Below are 19,441 nucleotides of genomic sequence, written 5' to 3'. Positions count from 1 at the left end.
TTCTAGGGTCGTCAGTCCTAGACAATCTTATACGATCATATGTTTTCAGGTCGTTGCAAAGGGCTTGTCACCAATCAATGCACGCCCATCATACCCTCGTTATTACACTAAAGCTCGTCACCTCAATGCGGTATCCAGGTATGCTCGTGGTCACTACAGAGGGCTCGTCACCAATCATTGTAGGCCGATAGCATGAATATAGTGTCCCATACCACCATAATCGGTTCACGAGTTTGGTTGCTCACTGGTCACTACGGGGAGGCTCGTCACCCCAGCGTAGGCCGACAGCTCGACCACGGTGTCCCATTCCACCATGTCTGGCTCATGAGTCTTCGCGGATCAAGGTACCATGGTTAATAGGATTTCATCGGTAAGTTTGGTACTCTAGATTCAAACAGCAGCATCTATACATGGTGAATATACATCGGACAATCGGGTTACTTGACGAGCTCGACTAGCACGAGTGCATGTTGGGTTGAACGACATAGAGTGCGCAAACACTCCGCGTGGCCAAACCACTGCCGACAACTCTAATACAACTCGGGTTCGTCTAATCACGTCCTTCATGGCGAAAGCAATCTCAGCCACGAACTTAAGGCCGATTACCGATTTCTTGGACTAATGCATAGTCCCACACACATTCCACTATAACAGATATTGATATTAGCAATTTAGAATAGTAATGGAACAACAACTCAAATTATGTAGGATGTAAGCATTTAAAGAATATCAACTTAACATGGAATTTCACATAAGCAAGACTTGAAATTAAACAACAAGGAATGTAACTTGCATGAAGGAAATCATACACATCAATAGGAGTGTTGAGAATCACTTCTCAACGCCCGCAAATAGTATAATATATTACACTTTAGTTCATTCAGGCATTTCTACAAACACTTAGAATACATGGTTCAACATACATGATGTATGCTGAAATACACACATTTGAACAATTCCTTTTACCAAGGAGTTGCCGCACATACAATTAGCATAAGTACACGACAATTAATCATGCAATCACATGTTCATATTTTATACGCATACGGTACTTTATATATACACATAGAATACACAAATCTCAATATAACACATGCATATCAAGAACGTAAAATAAACATAACATTTGGCATGTGAAATCTCATCCATAGCAAGAATAAACCATTCACTAGCATTGAAAGCCTTGAAAACCATAACCTATATGATTAAAGTCCGCACCTTAATCCAGAAAAGGGCACCGAACTGATTTCAGACGATATGTCTTCGTCAATGGCGACAGAATAACCTAAGGCAAGAATAGAAATGAGCTACAACATCACAAAGACTATTCTAAGCTCTAACACATATTAGGGTTAGGTTAACTTACCCAAAGATGAACTCAGAATCGCTGGAATAACGATTCTAAAGTGGAGGTTTAAGGAAGAAGAAGAACAGGAAAGAATCTAAGATGATTCACCAACTTCTCTCTCACTTACTCTCTCTTTTCCTTTCTCTTTCTTAGCTAGGGTTAGGAAATTCGTATGGAAAAGAGCACTAGGGTTTTAAGGTCTATAAATAGGCCTAACATTGATGAAAATAACCCCAGGGCCAAGGTATACTTAGGGTATAACCAAAACAAGCCTCTCTCGATCCAACGAAGCACTTCCGGTGGGCCTAATACCACGAAAGGTCGGACTTAAGTTCACTGACCATGGATCTAGGTCAAGCTGAGTTTTTGTACCGACCGGATCTTCAGATCAGCCGTGGCAGACCACTCAATTCAACGATCACCGAATATCGATCAGGTCCACAAGCACAAGGACATGCCTAGGCCACCTTTCCTGATCAGAGGGTGAAATTGGGTCAGAATCGAACGGTCAGATTGCTTAAAATCGCCGCGCAAGCGACACGACTCAGATTTCATAAAACCTTAATTAATTTCCAACCGTTCTCACACTCTTCACTCCGAACTCAATCAAATCGACCCAGTACATCATCTGGACTTGATTTTTGAGGTGATGGCCAAGTCCAACATGGTGACCGCAACAGCCTAAGATCATCGCTATCGGACTTTCGACGCCCGGTCCAGGTCCGATCCAGAACTTCCAAAAAATCCCAAGAACAACTGGATTTAGCGATGGATCCCAGATTTCAGAGTAACCTAGCGCTAACCATTCTACAGATTTTGAGTCATGCAGATCAAATTTAAAGTGATTGATGCAAATTTCACAAGCAATCGAGTTAAGCGCTAATTACCCCAAAAAGCTTCTAAGGAAAATAGAGGTAATACTCGGGTCTTGGCACAAAATTTTCAGGGTCATTACATTAGGAATCTGCGTTAAGTTACTATAATATGCCTAGGTAGAAAGGTTGTACAATGCTCTTCAGGTTTTTTCATTCTATTCAAGTGCGACCAATGGTTCGGTGATCCAAATTTTTGATATGATGGGCTTTGCCATGAGTGGCTTATGCACCAAAATTCCCTTAGCTGCGAAGATCCGATCGGTATATTATTTGGCCTTCTTTTGGTTAAATGGATGCCATTGTTGTATTTCTTTTTTGAGGTTAAGATTCTCCCAATGTGGGAGGTCTTTAGTGCATGGGCCATCTGCAGTGGGGCCCATAATATCAGGTGTTTAGATCACTCAACATGGGCCCCACTTGTTCAAACTAAAAAACCAAAAGTGTCGGAGCATTGCATTTGATGACCTTTCATTAGATCTCTATAGTGGGAATAATGTATATTTCTTAATTTTAGTTGTTTCATTTTGATGTAATTTTTTGTTATTTAAGCAATATCTGGAACTTTTCCTACCATAGGCTTAAAGAGATGACATTGTATTATGAGAAAAACTTTGATACTCTGGTGAGTGTGATGGATGATACACAGGCACATATTAATTACTTAGAAATTGCATGTAGCATACAAGTAATTCGAGGCCAAATTACGTGTCCCAGTTTAAATGTATCATGAATGAAAAATTAAGTATATTTGATTATGTGGCTATCAGATTGGTGGGCATTTAGTGGATAGTTAAAATGAAAAATATCCAAAGGTCCTGTTTCTACTAACAACTGTTCATGAATCGAGGTTAGAATTGTTCAACCAAAATGATTTCAAACAGTTTCTTAGAAGCAGTGGGTTTCAAAATTTAGTCGGTTTAATTAAGTCAATGTATGCCACGTACAATTTCTGAGGGACCCAGTCCAAACCCAACCCGAATTCCTTTGTACTTGACCTGTAACCCGACCTAACCCAACCCTAGTTATTCAACCTGATTTCAAATCAGGAAACCTCCACTCCCCCCCCCCCCCTCTCTCTCTCTCACTTCTTTGTTGATATCTCCTCATTTGATACCTGCCAAAAATCTGTGTAGGTTTTCGAAGTCTCCCCTTTGTTATCCATGATTGAAATGAAGAAAGCAGGAGGTGACACACTTGAGTTTGATAGGGTATTGCTCATTTTCTATCCTTTCTTGAGGTGTTATAGGATGCTTGGGATGAAAGGTTGTACAATGCCATTACATTTTCTTGCTTGGGGGGCCATCGATAGTGGGGCCAATAGTATCAACTATTCTGGTCAATGAAGGCAACCACTCTTACAAACTGAGAAGGTAAATGTTATTTTACAACCTTCCGGCACAAGCATTTTAGGAATATGAGTATTAGATCACCAAATACGCTAACATGGGATGTACATGCAAGATGCTCATCAGGTGGGCCCCACCATTTGTGTTGTGAGCCTGAAAGTCTAGTTGGTCTTTCTTATAAGTGGGTCCCATGCGCATATTGAAATTTGGGCTGCTTTGTAATTATGTTCAACTGTCTCTTTTTCATAAGTGTATGTCCCACCTGATGGACAACTTGGTTCTTGCATGCGTGTCATGTTGGTGCCTCTCGAGAGAGAGTTGTCTTGCTAGTAGCCGTTATATTTCTCTTCATAATTTGATATTTTTTGAGGCATTCCATTCACTCAAGGATAATTTTTTATTTTATTTTTATTTTTTTCTATTTTTGTCCCATAAAATCTCAAGTATGGCAGAGAAAACATTCGAATTTACCAAATTCACAACATTTGCTGAGAATTATCTGGTACCACATGGTTTAGGAAATTAGATGGTCCTTCTGTTATTAACTAGAATATTCATTGTCAATGGGCAATTTACCTTTTTCTTTTGTTTTGTTTTTTTTTTTTAAATTATATTGGTTAATTGTCTCGGACTAAGGGCCTATTTGGACGCACCCTACGAAAGGTTTTGAGTCCTAAATGCTGTTTTGGTCCAAACGTCAATTGGCCTTGTGCATTTGGATGCACTCTACAAACCTCCATCTTATCTCTTGCTCGATAAAATAGGTGCTAAAATGCTGACTCGACAAAAACCAATCTGAGTCATTTTGCTGAGTTGACCACAAAAGCAGGCTTGAAACCTCCTTTCACTACAACAAAACTGTGAAAAATCGGCACTTTAGGTGCATCATGCACCAGCGCTATTTAAATGTGGGCCACGGATGTTATATAAAATTAAAAACAGGACGCGATTTCCATTTCATTCCCAGCTTTCTCTCTCCCGATGACTCTCTCTCTCTCTCCCTCTCCCGACGACTCTCTCTCTCTCTCTCTCTCTCTCTCTCTCTCTCTCTCTCTCTCTCTCTCTCTCTCTCTCTCTCTCTCTCTCGCGGGACTCTCAGCTTCTTCCTACCCCTGACTCTCTCTCTCTCTCGCGCGAGCTGTCATTAATTGTAGGGCTTAGATGAAGATCTGAAACAGGTAAGAGTCTAGATTTCATCAATTTCAACCTTAGTGATTTCCTAATTAGGGATTTACAATGTTGAAACCCTAATTAGGGATTTACTATGTTGAAACCCTAATTCAATGTTAAAACCCTAATTAGGGATTTTTCTATGTTGTTTGATGCGAATACATAGAAGCGATTTGTTGTGTGATACAGTTTTGATTTGTTTGATACTTCGATTTGTAGTTTTTTTATCTGAATTCTGTTGGATTTTGTGACGGGTGGAGTTTTTCAATCTGAATTCTGTTCGATTTGCAGTTTTATAACCCATTAGGTATCTAGATCTGCTACTCTCTTGTTTCCTAGGGTTTTGGATCTATTTTCTGCAATTTGCAAGGTTTTTTGACTGGTTATGGTGGCGATTTACTAGATCTAGAACTAGGGTTTGGATTTTAGAAAATTCAAGTGAGAAGATGCTTTTTCTTTTTCCATTTTTCATCTATGGAAACTAATGAGACTATGGGTTTGTTTGGACTACGTGTGTCCAAACAGTTGTTTGTAGACAACCCTGTTTTGTGGCCCGTTTGGAAGCCCATGCGAAATTGCCGGTTTCAAAATCACCCAATTGAAAAGGCACTAAAAATCCAATTTGACGCAGGACGTGAATTTAAATATGATATGCAAGATTCCAGGCTTAGATCACACCAATTCAGAAACAATCACACAAATTCCACATCCCACATGAAAATCCAAATATTCAATTAAATGGGAATCTATGCAGGTTTAAGCCGACACAGGCTAGGAATGAACCAATAAAATTATAAGCCAAACGATGTCAAAGGGAAATAAAATCAACTACTCATGCATAAAAATCAGTCCCTACCAAGGGATTTCCTAATTTCAATTCAAGGAACCCTAAGGTGATAAAAAGGGGCAAATCAATTAGAGATCATGTAATATAGGGTTAGGATTAATGAAAAACGGCTATGAGAGGATAAAAACCTGAGCTAAAAGATGATCTCGCGTGTGGACAGCAACAATGGCCCAGACGGACGTATGTGTGATCCCGACCACACGTGTGTGGGGCCCACTATTCAGAAAAAGGTCATCTTGGCCCTGGTCGGCCAGGGATGGACTCCAAAACCTCCAAATCTTAGCTCGATCCAATGTACGGTTTGTGCATGGTGCTCCGTCGAAGTTTTAACTTGCCTGCGGGCCGAAATCTGAAAACCTGCTGTAATGAAGAAATCTAATGCAAAAAAAGGACAAATTCGAAGTACGGATGGTGGGAGAAGATGAAAAAAAGATGATGGAAGATGGGGATGAATTGGGATTGATGTGGCTTCGCACCGCGGTAGTTAGTCATTCGAAAAGGGAGGGCTTCGCATCCACTTTTGAATTCTTCCACAACTTACGAAGTGAGCAGAAAAATAAAGCAGGAATTTTTTATTAACTTCAATGAATGAAAAGAACTACAAGGGGTGCCTATTTATAGGGAGAACCCTATACCCAAAAACTCGCACCATGTACGACGCATATTACTTGGCAATGAAGTAAACTAAAATAAAAACCAAATAAGGAAATCTAAAGCGTTCACGATGTTCTAAATAATAACAATAAGCAAAATCTAAAATATAAAACCAATCCGACGAGTGGGCCACGATCATGAGATCCCATGGTGGGCTTTTCTTGACTATCAGGCTACTTTTCTGAACCAAAACTTATCTTCTAGATAGGAGGCCCTCCTTGGACATCGTCATCGAGCCAGATCGATGGTGGGGTCTTCCTACTGCGTACGTACGTGAGTAGGGGTGGTGGTGTGCGGGCGCGCGTGTGCACGATGTCCTCATCAACTCTTCCCAGCTGGGAAGATTTCCCCACTGGTGAAATAAAACTCTCGAACAGCTTTAGGATGTCAGGATCATGTCTCTGAAGCTCCTCCTCAGTGAGTCACGCACTGTTCGAAGTTGGGCGTGACTTCCATTTAACTAGGTATTTCTGAAACCCACCATCCGACGTGGAAATTATCTGATGGTCCAAGATATTCTCTATTTCCTCTCTGGGTGTGTGAAGGCTAGGTATGGAAGGCAGAGGCTGAGATGAAAGGTCGGGAAGAGGCCATGGATCAAAGGGTAAGGTTGGGACATCAGGATGGGTGGGCGAAGGGCCGAACAAAGTATCAGTGGGTCCCTGAAAAGTAACTAGATCCTCTACATTGAATGTGGAACTAATTCCCATGGAAGGTGAAAGATCTACCTCATACGCATTGAGACCGTTTCGCTTTATAATTTTGAAGGGCCCAGCATTACGCGCGTGTAACTTACGAACGACCCCTGGAGGGTACCGCTTGGGCCTGATACAGACCATCACAGAGTCCCCAATATTGAACTCTTTGAAACGTCTATGTAGGTCTGCAGAAAATTTGTAATGCTCATTACTAGTAGTGATCTTTCGCTTGATTTCTTGATACAATGAATGTATGTGATGTGCAAAAGACTCTGCAGAATCTGATGGCCTATGGGACAATGACATGGGGATAAGATCAATAGGTTTCCTAGGCTTATAAACAGTAACGACTTCAAAAGGACTTAGACCTGTAGACATATTGATAGAACTATTGTATGCAAACTCAGCTATGGGTAGTATAACGTCCCATGTCCTGGTATGCTCCCCCACTAAACATCGAAGTAAACTCCCTATGCTCCTATTAACCACCTCAGTCTGGCCATCGGTCTGAGGGTGGTAGGCAGAAGAAAACTGGAGCCTAGTATTCATCATGTGCCATAGTGTCTTCCAAAAGTAACTCATGAATCTCACATCACGGTCAGACACTATAGTTTTTGGTAACCCATGCAGTTTGACAACCTCACTAAAGAATAGCTTGGCAACATGAGAGGCGTCGGAGGTCTTAGAACAAGGAATGAAGTGGGCCATTTTAGAGAAACGGTCCACGACAACGAATATGGAGTCATGCTTTCGAATAATCTTGGGAAGTCCAAGCATGAAGTCCATGCTGATGTCCTGCCAAGGGATGAATGAGACTAGCAAAGGTGTATATAATCTTGTATTCTATTTCCTTTGCTTTGCCAGTTGACAAGTATGGCATTGCCCTATAATTTTGACCACGTCTCGCTTGAGGCTTGGCCAATGAAATCTATCCTCCACTAGGGCAATGGTCTGGTCACGACCGAAATGACCTGCAACCCCCCCCCCCCTAAATGTAACTCCCACACAAGAAAATCGCGAAGGGAGGTGCGTGGTATGCACAAGCGGTCACTCCTAAACAAATATCCGTCCAAGATCAAATACTCACTGTTAGCTCCTGATGGACTCTCTAATAAAGACATATACACAACTCCAAAATCTGGACACTCAGAATACTCTTCTTTGATGCGCTCAAGGCCCGTAACTTCAACGTTCATGGAGTTGAGTAATACGACTCGACGACTCAACGCGTCGGCAGGCTTATTCTCTACATCGGCCTTGTGCTTAAGCACAAAAGTGTACTCTTGAAGGAATTGAACCAACTTAGCGTGCCTGGGGCTTAATTTCTTTTGAGAGTTCAAGTATCTTAAGCCCTCGTGATCTGAGAACAAGACGAATTCTTGCAGTAACAAGTAATGTCACCATTGGCGTAGTGATTGCACTACCATGTAGAATTCCTTATCATAGGTGGAATATCTTTGCTTCACCTCATTCAGTTTCTCACTAAAAAAGGCAACAGGGTGCCCTTCCTGGCTAAGTACTCCTCCTATGCCGACTCCTGACGCGTCACATGCAACTTCAAAAGCTTTTGAAAAATTTGGAAGTCGCGTAACTGGAGCTTCGATTATCTTGACCTTTATCTCCTTGAAGGCCTTCGAGGCGGCCTTTATCCATTGAAACTCTCTCTTTTTTATGCAGTCCGTGATGGGTGCCACAATGGAACTGAAGCCTCGAATGAACCGCCTATAAAAAGTGGCTAAGCTATGAAAGCTGCTCACCTCATGAATATTGCGGGGTTCAAGCCAATTAACGATGGCCTTGACCTTCTCGGGATCCGCCGATACGCCCTCAGCTGACACAATAAAACCTAAGAAGATCATACTACTAGACAAGAACGCCACTTCTTTAGGTTGGCGTACAACTTCTCAGCCCAAAGGATCCCACAAACCTGCCTCAAATGGTTGAGGTGTTGTTCCTTAGTCATGTTATAAATCAAGATATCATTAAAGTATACGACCAGGAACTTCCCCATGAAGGGTCTCAACACTTGGGTCGTCACACGCATGAAAGTGCTTGGGGCATTAGTTAACCCAAAAGGCATAACCAGCCACTCATATAGCCCATCCTTCATCTTGAAGGCCGTCTTCCACTCATCACCAAGGCGTATACGGATTTGGTGATACCCACTTTTGAGGTCGATTTTTGAGAAGATAGTAGCATTAGCCATCATATCTAGCATGTCATCAAGACGCGGTATGGAAAATCGATACTTGATTGTAATTTTGTTGATGGTCCTACTATCAACACACATCCTCCATGTGCCGTCCTTCTTAGGTGTAAGAAGGGCGGGCACGGCACACGGACTCATGCTCTCTCGAATGAAACCCTTCTCTAGGAGTTCATCAATCTGCCTCTTCAACTCAGCGTGCTCCTTCCAGTTCATTTTGTAATGTGGGAGGTTTGGTAGTGTTGCCTCAGGGATTAAATCAATGGCATGCTGTATATCCCTCGTAGGGAGAAGCTCATTCGGTAAATCATCCGGAAAAATATCATGAAACTCATGTACTACCTGAATGACCTCAGTGGGTAACTCTATACTAGTCTCTAGTACACTCTCCCTAGCCACAAGGGCGTATATCATCGAGTCCACCTCCGTCTCTCGCTCAAAGTCTTTGGCATTCAAAATATGGAGCGGTTTGGACTTGGACTTCGACTCCTTCACTTCTTTTGGGCCGCTCACACCACTCTATGTGGTGAACTCTTTTCCAGTTGTATTCTTGGGTGGTAGAGGATTTAGCTTGACCTTCTTGCCCTCAAACCAGAATGTATACACATTTGAGCGACCAAATTTGGTAACATCCTTGTCATAGAGCCACGGCCTACCCAGAATGACATGGCCCACATCCATAGGAACAATATCACACCAAATTATGTCTTTATAAGATCCGAACTTAATAAGGACAAGACAGCGGTGCGAGACTGGAATGGATGTTTCATCAACCCAGGAGACTCTATAGGGCTGAGGATAGGCTTCCAGCTTCAAGCCTAAACGACTCACAGTGCTAGTCGATGCCACGTTGGCACAACTACCACTATCCACGATCATCTTACAGCTCTTTTTCCCACATTTTGCATAAGTGTAGAAGATCGTGCTGCGGCGCCAATCATCAGTGTTCTTGGCTTGAGCCAGGGCGCAACACACAATTGCTAGGGTCAAAGACTCTTGTGCTCCCTCTTCCTCATCACTAGGGGTTCCGACTGGTTCATATTCCTCCTCCTCACTATCACTCTCTGGGGGCACTACTTCTACTTGCTCATCAATAAGGAGTACTTTGGTGCCCTCTCTCGTGCCGCACTGGTGAGCAAAGTGACCAAATCCCTGACACCTAAAATACCTAGTGGCCCCACTTCCACGTGAACTAGACCTGACAATCTCTTTACCCTTATCATCCTTAGGTCTGGGCTGAACATTAGGGGAAGGTTTATTTTGGAATCCCGTGTTAGGTCTAGCCCCAGAGGGGTTGGCCTTAGTACCGGATTCGCGAAAGTCAAACCGCCTTCCCACATATGCATTAAGGTATTGCTCGACATCTAACACTACTTGGTACAACTGTTCGATAGTATCTATGTCTTTGGCGAGCAATTCTCTCCTAATGTAAGGACAGAGGCCCATTTTAAAATGAGTAAGGGCGAGTACAGGGTCCTCATCAACCTCATAGCAGGTCGAGTACTCTTCGAATTTCTCAATATAGTCAGCAACACTCATGGAACTCTGTCGAAGAGACTGCCACTCCTCAATCAACGGCATGCGATAAGAGAAAGGGAGGTACTTCTCTTTCAGCGTTTCTTTCATTTCTCCCTAATGGACTATTGGAAGTTCCCTCGCTCTTTCTTTTTTCGCTCAACCGTTGCCCAAAACCTCTTTGCTTGACCCACAAGCTTCATCTTGGCGAATCAGACTCGTCGAGCATCCGACATATCATACCACTCAAAATAGTGGTCCATATCCGCCAACCAATCTAAAAAAGTTTTAGGGTCCAAGTGGCCATCAAAAGTAGGGGCATCTACCCTAACTCCCTTGAGTAGTTGTGCATCTAGGTCATATTGATCATGATGTCCCTCACGGGGTGGGTGCACAGGTACGCACCCATGACCAGCTCCTTGGCTGCCTTCATTCCTTGGTCTAACCTCCTGACCAACTGCATGAGATTGGGCATCCTCCCCAGTGGTGGGGTTTGCCCTGAAGGAGGCCTCTATCTTCGAGGCGTTTATCTATGTGTTGTTCCAAATGCTTATTCAAGGACTCAACTTGCTGGGCTAACTTGGCCACTGTTTCTTATAGTTGCTCCATGTTTAGTGTGGGGTGCAAACTGAAACCGCGACCCGTACGTGTGGGCATACACTGACTTGCTCAACCTTAGGACCTGCTATGACAACTATATGCGTCTAAAAACTAAATGACCCTACGAGACTCTATATGAAGGAGACTACACACTATTACTAAAATTCAGCTATATATGATGGACTAAATGCATGAAGGACTCAAACAAACTAAACCTTAATATGTTGTGAATTTCCCTACAAGAACCCTAGGCTCTGATACCAAATTTGACGCAGGACGTGAATTTAAATATGATATGCAAGATTTCAGGCTTAGATCACACCAATTCAGAAACAATCACACAAATTCCACATCCCACATGAAAATCCAAACATTCAATTAAATGGGAATCTATGCGGGTCTAAGCCGACACAAGCTAGGACTGGACCAATAAAATTATAAGCCAAACGATGTCAAAGGGAAATAAAATCAACTACTCATGCATAAAAATCAGTCCCTAATCCAAGGGATTCCCTAATTTCAATTCAAGGAATCCTAAGGTGATAAAAAGGGACAAATTAATTAGAGATCATGTAATATAGGGTTAGGATTCATGAAAAACGGCTATGAGAGGATAAAAGAGAATAAAAACCTGAGCCAAAAGATGATCCCACGTGTGGACAGCAACAATGGCCTAGACGGACGTACGTGTGATTCCGACCGCACGTGTGTGGGGCCTACTATTCAGAAAAAGGCCACCTTGGCCCTGGTCGGCCAGGGATGGACTCCAAAACCTTCAAATCTCAGCTCGATCCAATGTACGGTTTGTGCGTGGTGCTTCGTCGAAGTTTCAACTCGCCTGCGGGCTGAAATCTGAAAACCTGCTGTAATGAAGAAATCTGATGCAACAAAATGACAAATTTAAAGTACGGATGGTGGGGGAAGATGGAAAAAAAGATGATGGAAGATGGGGGTGAATTGGGATCGATGTGGCTTCACACCACGGTAGTTAGCCCTTCGAAAAGGGAGGGCTTCGCACCCACTTTTGAATTCTTCCACAACTCACGAAGAGAGTAGAAAAATAAAGCAGGAATTTTTTATTAACTTCAATGAATGAAAAGAACTACAAAGGGTGCCTATTTATAGGGAGAACCCTATACCCAAAAACTCGCACCATGTGCGACACCTATTACTTGGTGATGAAGTAAACTAAAATAAAAACCAAACAAGGAAATCTAAAGCCTTCACAATGTTCTAAATAATAACAATAAGCAAAAGCTAAAATATAAAACCAATCCGACGAGTGGGCCACGATCATGAGATCCCATGGTGGGCTTTTCTTGACTATCAGGCCACTTTTCTGAACCAAAACTTGTCTTCTAGATAGGAGGCCCTCCCTGGACGTCGTCATCGAGCCAGATCGATGGTGGGGTCCTCCTTCTGCGTACGTACATGCGTAGGGGTGGTGGTGTGCGGGCGTGCATGTGCACGATGTCCTCATCACAATTGGTTTTCAGCGTCGATTTTGCAGGAAAATGCTTTTTTGAAGTATGTGTCCAAACGGGTCTTAAAGGCAAGGAAAATGCAAGTTGGCAACATGGGAATGGAATAGGAAGAGAAAACTGTCATATGCCAGAATTTATTTCCCAACATGGAAGATAAGAAGTATTGCGTGTCAAGTAGAATGTGGATCAAATGAAATACATAAAACGGATGCTATTGTTAAAAGGGCAGAACTCATACCGCCACTATTTCGTTAAACTGGAAGAATATATCTCATTTAGAAGAGGTAGCAATTCAAACAAGTTAAATCTGACCCAACATTACCTCTCCACCAGAAACCTTAAATTCGGAAGGGACTTTCTCAACATTAAGAACCTTAACCTTCCCATCTACAACGTAAGCTGACCACTTGTAAAACAAGCAATTTGTGAACTTAGTTGTTATCCTTTGAAACTTTTGGTACACCCCAACAACTCCATTATTAGAGTAACCAAAAGAAAACCACTTAGCAGTATGAACATCCAATTTGCATAATATGCATGGGTCATTTTGCACAAGCAGGCCAAATGTTTGGGTGATCAAGATCATTAATTTAATGGACCCACCCTGTATAGACCTTTCCCCATGAAACTTTGATGAGGGCTCCAAAGCTCTTTGATTGCTGGCCTGAGACAGCTATGAAAAGAAATATGCCAACAGTCCCCATTTAAACCGAGAAAATGCCAAAGATTGGTGGCTAAGATCTTCCCATCTGCACGACGTATGGGACATGGTCCATTTAAATTGGGACCCATGAGATGAACATCTGCGTTATTGTGGGACCATTTCTATAAACTGAATGCCTGAGGATACCATGAATATCTGTATCAGGTCAATGATTCCAAGTAACATGAAATTGGAATTTTCGAGTTGTTGTTGATTCTTATCTATGGCATAGTCCTCATGATGATTGGGTCAACCTGATTTTTGGTGCCTCCCTACCCAATGATTGGATCAACCTTTTGGATGGTTGTATTGCATACTTACAGTACATGTGCCCACAACTGCCCTGTTGCATGTTAATATTCAACTCCATGTGACATTCTCTCTTGATGAATTGTAGTTCTTTTAATTGATGTGCTTCCCCTGTTTTGAGAAAATATAGGTAAATGTCAAGCGTAATCCATGCTCATGAACTATCCCATCCTTTCTTGTAAATGTTATGCCTAAATATTTAGCAATTATATCTTTGCAGCTCTTGTCGCATTATAGTGGTTGGACTTCATATCACACATGCAAATTGTCGTTCATTAAATGCATTTATATTTACATTAAAGAGTTCTAACATCCATAAACTTACCAAAACCATGTGTAACCTGGATTTCAACAGTTGCATACACAGTTGCAAATAGGTTACTATACACAAACTGCTATGCATACAGATGCTATATTTTAGCATGCAAACCTTTTTCTTTTTTCTTTTTTTTTCTGACTAGATTGGGCACTATCAGGGCACTTGCTAACATGTATTTAAATAAAAAATCATTTGAAACTCAAACGTCGATAGAGTGGAATGGTGGAAAAGGATTCACTTGCTTTTAACAAACAACTCACTTGCATTTCATAAACATTTCACAAGGGTTTCACAAATGCTTCAAAACGAGGTTTTAGGCATTTCATTATGTTTTTTTAAAAAAATCTTATGCCTTATAGGAAAGTTTTTAAAGTGGAGTCGTTTTGGATTTGGAAGTGTTCTTCCATAGAGATTTCATTACATAAAATAGAGAGTTGGTCCATGGAGACTTGGGGTCATATGGTCACATTCTTTGGAGCATGACAGTTCATGCTATGTGATTTCTATGCAACGGGGGAAATGCTAGAATTTTTTAAGGCAAAAGATACCTTTATTCAAAGGCTGGTGCTTAGGCTTGACAACCTCATCTTAATTTTGTCAATGGTGGGGCTCCAAATTCACAGGGCTAGCCCCCATATTGCTAAAAGCTAGCAAGCTAGAGGTGTTGTTTTGCAACTAGAGAAGAACAAGAGGGCCACTCACTATCAACCAATCTAAGTTCCTTTTGTAGTTTTTTAGTTTTTGGTTTTCCTGATAAAATTATGTTGGCATTAAAAAGAAGAAGAAAACTAAGTTCAACCTCTTGCAAAGAAGGAATTCCAGTTTTGTGTCAAACACTGTCATCATCATAGCCTTGTCCAAGCCATATGTTGTTGGTGTTAAGCACCTTGTTTCACCAACTAGATTTGAGAGAGGATTTCCTGTGATCATTGTTTGGCAAAAGTTTAAAACCAGTTACCCACCTAATGTGAACGTTCGTTGATTGAAGAGAAGGAACACAAGAACACCACAATGTTGGTGCTTGTTGTGTTCCATAGATGCAGATTGCTAATGATTTGTTTGGTAAAAAACCGTTATCTTGTACTTTGTAAATAAGAACCAGTGTAGTTGAATTAGAAAAACATATCCATGCTATCTGAATCCAGAATTGACATATGTGAGTGCCCAAATAATATAGCTGAAATAGAAACCATTACCCTAACTTCCTACCATGTTTTGGAATATTGGCTGTCTTGCTTCTCACTCTTGCTAAAGTCTAGCAGTGAGATGCTGACTGGAAGCTTCAAAATTTATTTTCTTATTGTAATACCCAATGCTTGAATTTATTGGTCTTCTTTGGTTGATCTTTGTCATGGAATTGGCTAATTTTTTAGAGCAACTGCTACATTATGTTGCTATGAGTGTTCCTTCTTCAGGCTTCTACGTGCAAATACTTTCTTATTTTTCATCATCCTGATTAGTTCCCTATCAGGTCTTTCTTTTATCATTGAAATCATAAGCTTTTTCATGTATGTGTATATATATGTACATGCGCATGCATATATTTGAATGGTAGGCCTGTTCTGGACATGTTGTAGAAGCTTATAACATTGGTAGGGTAAGTTACAGATAATGGTATATGTTTCCCATTCTTTTGCTTAAAGGTTTACAACCCTTCAAGTCATTTGTATGGTTGAAGGAACCCATTTTGTCTCAAACACCTAGTTTTTTGTTTCTGGTTTCTGGCATCCATTTCATCATCCAGTAACTACAGTAGGAAATTTTTTAAAATCAGAATTTCCTGAATCTATATTCTCTGTTTGCCTCCAATTTCTCGTTCTGGCACTTAGTGTAGTAAGCAATTGTGTTCTCTATGTTGGGTAGTATATCAATTGCATTAAAACTGATGATGCTCTTAGTTAATCACTTTGCAGGCTGCAGAAAGCTCATTTGTGAGAAGATCAGCAGCAAGCATGCTTAGTGGAAAGAGGCCTGTCCACCCAATAGTGAGTTCATTTTTCCTTTTAATCAATTCAAATTATAATTCTGCAAGCACTTCATCATGGTGGTCTACTCTTGAGTCGAAAAAAGCACTCATGATATCTACTGTCTAGTTTAATGGATTTGTGTGTATTTTTTTTCAGTCAGTCGCTAAAAAATGTGGGTCAGTTAAACCTAGTGTTGGAAGAAAGGCTGATGGAGTTGGACAGCCAAAGACCCTGGGAGCAGCTGAATCTGAAGATACTGAGGTGAATATCCAACCATTCTATATATAAGAGCAATTCAAACTTTTAACTTTCTCATGCAATATCACCAACTACTCGTATAGGTATGCTAACACTACATGACATTCTCGAATCAGACCATGGTATATTTTCTTTTTTTTCTTCCAGCTTGTTAAAAATCAATAGGGTCAACTTCTGGGCATGGTATGATAATGAAGGGAACTTCTATGTATCAAATAAGGGGACATGCTTTTAGCTAGGGCACCATCTGCACCTTGTTAGCTACAAGCTACTTCAATGTGGAACATGATTGGGAAGCATTTCTTCAATGTGGAACATGATGGTGGACTGGAATATTGACAACGGTCTTACTACTTCCTTTTGAGTGGTTTAGTAGAAGGACAAATATCTATAAATATGCAGTTGCATTTTATTGCATAATTCTTCAATAACTGAATTGATCAGTCTAAAGAGAAGACTTTGATGACATCCATCTAAAGCAACCCGAAATTGCTGGGAGAGAGGCTTAAGATGATTGTGATGATTTGTTTGGTTTATGTATCTTATGTTTGTTCCTGTCTTCAGTTTTTGGATTTTACTCATAGGTGTACTTGATTTTTGCTCCTAGATCTTTAGCACATATACAATACTCGAGAAATAAAACATGCATATTCTTATGTTTTCTCTTTCTCAGATTGATCTTGTTTTCTTTGTAATATAAGGTTCTATATTTATGTAGTATTTTATATGAAGGTAGTTTAGACATTTAGTGTATATAATGGTATTGCAGTCATTGTTTTTGTAGTTTGTATTTGTATACAACTTTAGGAATGTATTTATTCTCTCAACCTTTCTTTGTAAGTTTTATGGTACTAGAGCCCCATGTTTTAAATATCGTTATAGCGTAATGTATCACACCCATGTTTTAAATATTGTAACCTTTGCTGTTTACGATTCTTGACGTCAAAGAAATCCATGTTTTTTAAAGGAAATAAATGCTACCCACATTCATACCTTTGTTAGTTAAATAAGTCTGCTCTCTGCCATTAATCTTGACTCTCGAGATTACTAATGCCGTCCTCTTCGCGTCTCCTTTCCTGTGTCCTTGCATCAAAGTACATGCAGGGTAGTATCTCACGGATAAAAGGAATTGGGCCAGTATTATTATTGTTGTTGTTGTTGTTGTTGTTGTTGTTGTTAATTGAAAATTACCAGGAATGGCCCGCATCTAGGTATTTCTTATCTATTAAATTGATCACACCCCTTACAGGGTTGGAACATTTAAAAAAGATGCTATTGGATGCACGTAGACTGTTAGATGCATACATTCATGAATGCTCATATACCCTAATGTGTACATGCATACTTAGGAAAATTTACTCGTTTCAAATCTTGTAGCTCCCTGTTGGAATTAACCCCAACGAGGCAGTATACAATTGTCTATCATGTGTTGATAGAGCCAATAGTTGTTACAGGGTGTGAAATGAAGTAGAACTGGTGATTGCTACCTTATTTTTCATATATGAGAGTTGCTAATATTTCCTTTAATGCAGGTTGAGGTTGCTCTGAGAGATCTTATACTCTCAGATTATGCCAAGAAGAATAATGTAAACACCTCGGCATTGACACAGTCTGAAATTCATGATATAATACTGGGGGCTGAGATAACTCCACCTTCACAACAGAGGCAACAGATTACGGATATTGAGAAGCAGGTGATGTGTTTAATAGAAGTCTATCAAGCTAAGAAGCTTCTTTGCTAGTTTCACTTGGCTAATAATCTTTAGCAAATCTTCATGTGTAGGCAAAAGAAGCAAGCTAACTTATAGCAGTCACAACAAGGACAACAATTGTGCACGACGATGAACTCATTGTCACCACAACAAGCCCCTATGAGCAAGCAACATTTGGTTCTAAAACTGATTGGCTTGTGAGAGCAATCTCAATGACAAATCTATATCTTAGAGTCAATCATATTTATGTGAACACCGAGGACATTAAGGTAAATAATTATGGCTATTTTCCATTGTATGCACTTTTTAACTTTCAAGGTTTTGGAAACTGAACTTATGTGAGTAATTCCTGATTACAGGAGACAGGCTACACATACATCATGCCAAAGAACATTTTGAAGAAGTTTATTTGCATAGCAGATCTTCGGACTCAAATTGAAAGATATTTGTATGGCATAAGGCCCCCAGATAACCCTCAAGTGAAGGAAATCTACGATATTAGTTATCAATTAACATTAATATTTTTTTAGCCAACTTATCAAACTGAAGATGTGTATTGTAATAAATACTATATTGTTTTTATTGTCTAGTAATATAAAATTTTTTTAATATTCAGTTTTATTTGTATGACATCATTTTTATGTTTCAAATATTTTTAAAATACAGGTTTCATTTGAATTATATATAATAAAAAAAATTACTGGCATGCTAGGACCTCTCAAATCTATACAAAAGCTTTTAGCGGCGCTTTTGTAGAAATTTTACAGCGCTTTTTCATGAGAAAAAGTGTTCAGAAACCACTTTTACCGGCGCTCGGAGCGACTTTTACCGGCGCGTATTCGCGTCGGGAAAAACTACAATTATTGGCACTCAGACAAGCGCTGGTAAAACTCACCTAGCACCGCCAATACTTTTCTCGACATACCCATTTATCGGCGCTTGGTTAGCGCCACTATTACAATTGCCGGTGCTTTCAGGGACTTTTAGCGGCTCTTTCGAGCGCCCGTAAAACTCCTGGTTGTTGTAGTGTTTCTCAGAAACCCCAGAAGTTCATTGAAAGGGGCTCCAAAATTGGGAGGATTCTGTAATCTACTGTGGTAATGCATTAGAAAATTCATTTTCCTATTCTAGAACTCATTGAGTCAACTTGAAACTCGGTCGCTCCTATAACCTCTCGCACATGAATTGATTAACCTAACCATTAAACTGACCGATGGTTCTTTTATTTTTTAATTTATTTTCCTATTCGAACATGCAGTTCTATTAGAATTATTCGGCTACCTTGAAAGATGTAGTTTGGACCGTAGATGCACATGCTCTTAATTAAACAAATCAATGACTAGCAGCTGAAGGTACTTCGTAATTATTTTTTTAAAATTTTTTTTATATTCTATTATCGGATACATGGTGGCCACTGTAGAACTTGAATT

At 40.4% G+C, this 19,441-nt stretch overlaps 2 long non-coding RNA genes across 2 annotated transcripts; both read left to right on the top strand.

The window, feature by feature from the left end:
- Window positions 1–4,545: 4,545 nt before the first annotated feature.
- LOC131247306 (uncharacterized) lies at window positions 4,546–5,047 on the top strand. Its single transcript, XR_009171622.1, has 2 exons — window positions 4,546–4,747; window positions 4,959–5,047. It is a non-coding gene; the product is annotated as an uncharacterized LOC131247306 (long non-coding RNA).
- Window positions 5,048–17,811: 12,764 nt separating this feature from the next.
- Window positions 17,812–18,502, top strand: LOC131247305 (uncharacterized). Its single transcript, XR_009171621.1, has 3 exons — window positions 17,812–17,993; window positions 18,083–18,280; window positions 18,371–18,502. It is a non-coding gene; the product is annotated as an uncharacterized LOC131247305 (long non-coding RNA).
- The last annotated feature ends 939 nt before the right edge of the window (window positions 18,503–19,441 follow it).

Source organism: Magnolia sinica, chromosome 5 (assembly GCF_029962835.1).
Source record: "Magnolia sinica isolate HGM2019 chromosome 5, MsV1, whole genome shotgun sequence".
NCBI lineage: Eukaryota > Viridiplantae > Streptophyta > Magnoliopsida > Magnoliales > Magnoliaceae > Magnolia > Magnolia sinica.
Note: the sequence above shows the minus strand (reverse complement) of the source record. Positions and strands in the feature narration are given on the sequence as shown.